The sequence below is a fragment of the Apaloderma vittatum genome, unplaced genomic scaffold, assembly GCF_000703405.1.
Source record: "Apaloderma vittatum isolate BGI_N311 unplaced genomic scaffold, ASM70340v1 scaffold4737, whole genome shotgun sequence".
Taxonomy (NCBI): Eukaryota; Metazoa; Chordata; class Aves; order Trogoniformes; family Trogonidae; genus Apaloderma; species Apaloderma vittatum.
The window spans coordinates 85069-89705 of record NW_009724400.1 but is presented as its reverse complement, the minus strand read 5'-3'; positions in this window follow the sequence as shown (position 1 = coordinate 89705).

Genomic DNA, 4637 nt, shown 5'->3' with positions numbered 1-4637 from the left:
GATGATCCATGCCAGTAGATGACTGCCGTGCATTCTTCAGAAGGGTCTGACTGAAGTCAACGTAAAAATTAAAAATGTCCCAAAAGGCAATAACTTACACACTGAGTAGAATGTCATAGGATAAACACGTATTAGTCACGATTTTATTTCCGTGTCATAGACTATCTAGTCTTCAGAAGTACAGTTAAATTCTTTTTCTGGCCTTCCTATACATGAAATGTCTGTTAACTCACACATTTGCTCAGACGTACACAGCTGAGGTCCACTGAGCTCAGAAGTGGCTCATGGCAAAACGTCCTCTGAGCAAATAAAATCATATAGAATATGACTTGAAATTAACCGTATCTTCTGAATTCTGTAGCAAGACACCAAGGGTTGTGCTGTGGAGTCCATTATAAACCTCTGTGCTTTAAAATGTACCAAACTGGAAGAACATATTGAACACTATAGATATAAATATATACATATATACACCCACTTTATGTATAAATATATATAAACACACACACAGATAAGTACACAAAACCTGAGAAAAAAATTTGGGAAAGGCTCATGGGATTCAAAGAGAAGCAACGGGTTTCTATCTATCATTTTACGGTGGTCAAAGTGGGAGCTTTGTGCTTCTTGTACCGTTTTCTAGGAGGAAAAAACCGTGCCATCTTGACAAGAATATTTAATATTTTGCCATGAGTGCACAGAGTCTGATCACAGACACGCTCGTTTCACGTGTTCATAGTGGCTTAGTTCCCAGGTAACAGTGTTCCCACTTGGATGTTTAATATCGCATGACAACTTGCTGTAAAAACTGGCAACCTGCCCACCTTGCGTAATTTCAGAATTACAACCCTATGCGAGCTCTATAGATTTCTCTCTCCCTCGCCACTTCCTCTGCCTGCCCACGTTCTCCCTGTGTGAGCAGCTGAGCCTCCTGTGTCCTTCTCTGCCCCAGTCCTTCCTGCAAAAACCACTATCGGTCTTGCCTCTTTTCCTGCGTTTTGTGTTGACAAGAATACTGAATTTTTATGGGAATGTACTGGAAGTACAGAGATAAACTAAACACTTTCATAATTGCTCTATCAATTGTTAACTGATCAGTGTCTATGTATGATTAGCATCTCTCTTTTCTATGTCAACTGTAAAAAAAGCCACTGGATTGCCTTTAATATTTTAGCAGCAAAAATGACTGACTTTGAAAAGTTAAATAGACTCTAAAACTGGAAGAACAAAGAAGAAAGTTCTCTTTCACATTTAGTCCTATAAAAGATTAAGACAAATTCTGCCCCAGAACAGCTCTGAAAAGCCGTACAAATTACATCATGGCTATCAGAAGAGCTTCACCTTATCAGAAATTACTTTGTCCTTTCTGTTCTTCAGGTCTTATCACAACTGTGTAATCTGCACTTAGTGAAGTTTGTATCTTTACCATTATTAGAGAGAATATGAGAAAACAACTAAATTTCCATAGTTGATTCCAAAAGTGATCTGTGCTGGAGCTGTGCTGCTTGGCCTATTTTGAAATGGCTTAGAAAGAGGCTGAACTGTGAGGTGACAATGTTTGCAAACGCTACTAAATTATTCAGGGTGTTAAAGACAGGGGATTATGGTAAAGAATTGCAGAAAGACCGTAAGAGACTGAATGAGGGGGCAACAGTCCGGCAAAAGAAAGTCAGTGTAGACACATGTAAATTGATGCACGTGGAGAAGAGTTATCAATTTTACATATAATTAACAGGTTCTGAGCTGACAATTGCTACTCCGGAATGAATCTTGGAGTCACTGTGGACAGTTCTATGAAAATAACAGCTCAGTGCACGGCAGAGATCAACAAAATAGATCAAACGGTAGGCATTATTAGGAAAGGAATAGAGAGCTAAACAGAGAATGCCATTGTCCTACAGTACAGCTCCACTGATGCATTTTCATCTTTGATATTATGCATTACTCTGGTCCTCCCATCTCAGAAAGGAGATAATAGAGACATAAAAGTATTTATAGAGAGAATAAGGCTGATCAGAGACTTCCAAATGAGGAGACAAAAAATAGACCAGAGTTATTAAACCTGGAAGAGAGACGGTTCATAAGGGATATACAGACTTATAAAATCATGAGTGGTACAGAGAAAGTGGAAGAGGTACCAACTGTCCAAAATGTCTTCCGACATCGGAACCAGGAATCTCACGTGAAACTCACAGGGCACAGGTTCAAAGCAAAGAAAACTATAATTAAGCTAAGAAAACATCTGTGCTACTATTTCACACGTGTTCAAAAAGTCATCAGACAAATTCATAGAATAATCCATACAGAGTTATTGAACATGAGACACTTCTTTCCTAGAGAGTCTCCAAGGCACAACTTGCTAGGGGAAAAAACCCAAAACTATTACTGCAGGGTGGACTAAATGTGGGCAGCTAGAATCAAACACTGTTGAGGCTGGAAAGGAACCCTGTATGTCACTGCATCCAACCTCTGGCTTAAAGCAGTGCTGATACAAAAATCATTCAGGCTCTTCAAGCCACTGCAAATGCAGAATTAGAGCATTTGTATGCAGAAAGAGAATGAAATAGCTGGTTTATCTCTTGGATACAAGCTTCAGCCCTGTTACCTACACACTCAGTGCACTTGTCATGCGCTACCTCTCCAAAAGCTACAATAACTGTCTTTCGGTTGGGGATAAAATTGTGACAGTTCACATTTTTAATATCTACACTGACAGTATGTAAGTTTTAACTAAAACAAACACCTGTTCAGTCTTCATTGACATCCTCAGATATTTATCTAGTAAGATTATACAAAATATCAGTATCTTATTTCAGTCAGATATGGAAGAATTTGGTTGTTCAGCTTAACTATTCCTCTTACAGTGCTCATCTTCATTTGACTGACAAAATCATTACCTGCTGTTATGACTCCAATCCTTTGGGTTTTTCCCTTGCAGGTTTTCTTAAAAGACTACACTATTTTTCAAATGTTAACACCCCAGACTAGAGAGCGGCAAGTGATAATTTCAGAAGCAGGTGATAAAGGAAAGCATAATCTCAAGGGAGTGTCACACTGGTCACTTCAGTTGACACTGCAGGCCACACAGCTTCCTGAAGGAATAGGTAGAACCTACGGACAAAGAGCAGGATCTAAGGTGCACAAAAACGGACGACTGCTCTGGCTATCTTTGGGTACGTCCTCTTTTCACGAGCACTAAGTTTTGAGCTATGCCTTTAACACAGAACAAACTTTCAGTTTGGGTTAGTCCAAGTGGTAACTCAGGACGTAAATGATGGAAAAAATCCAAGACAGGCTAGGACAGATGTCTATCCAAAGGTAATGTATTGAAAGTGAAAAAGGGAAGTCTATAATTCACTACATGCTCATTAAGAAGTAAAATGTAAAGGTACACAGAAGTACAGCAAAATTTTATTCAAAATCTGTGCTCTTACACAAATCCACATCTAAATCTTTGTTTTGCTTTGCTTCCGCGCGCGGTATTTGCTGTTGCTTTATTAAACTGCTTTTTTATCTTAACCCACGGGCCTCTTTTTACATCTTCCCTCTCCCCTGTCCATCTAAAAGGACAGGTTTTATTCAAAATCTGTGCTCTTACACAAATCCACATCTAAGGTCGTGAAACAGTATTTGTGGAACCCTCTGGTTAGTCATGACTACTACTTCATAGAAACATAAGAGGACAATACAATCCTCAGTTATAGATAAAGCAGATTTTTTTTAGAAATAAGGAAATAAACCATTAATAAAGAAAAGAGTGCGATCCCCTAAAGATCCAGTCATTCACCTCTAAAAGAATTAATAGAGAATGGAGGAGATGCAGAAAAGAACTAAGATGCTCTAGAGTTCAAAACCACTTAGAATATTGGTTTATTTAGTCAACAACACGAATGACATCTATAAATACTTCAAGGTGACAAACACTGGTGCGAGTGTCGCTGGAAGGGGACTATTTAAGATAAAGGACAATGCTGATGTAAGAGTAGAGGAGTGCAAAATGATCAGTAATAAATTTAAACTGGAATAAGGGAAACAGCCTTCCACCAGCAATACCCCTGCTGTTGCTAGTTTATGGAATGGATGCCATGTCACATAATGGCACAGTATAGCAGAGAAGCATTTCTTTCACCCAGGAGGTCCTTTTCAGTCCACATACAGAAGACAAAAAATAACTCTCCTTATCCAAGGTAATTTTGGCACCTTCCTTTTTTAATCTAGGGAGCCTCTGTACTTGAATTAATCCCCTGCTGTCCCTGCCACTGCAACCAGCCTGCTGCTCCCTATCTGCCAGGCACGGACTGACCCAAAGGCCACGGAGTCTGTGAAGGGGCAACAGAAATAACCAAGAAATACAACTGTCCTCTTTGTGTAATATCACTTGATAACGTGCAGTAAGGAACATAAGAACCCACACGTATTGCTAGAAATGCTCTGCACATTCGCTGAAGTTCAAGGAAAAATATGAAAAAGTATGTACTGTAAAAATATGTACTGAAGTGAATCTCTGTAAGATACTAATGCACTGGCTGGGAACCACAAGCTGTAACAAATACATTATTGTTTCTCGCTATTTTGCACCCATTTCAATGTGAATGTTATACACCTTCCTGATCAAAATGACAGCTTTCCTCTGGGATTAA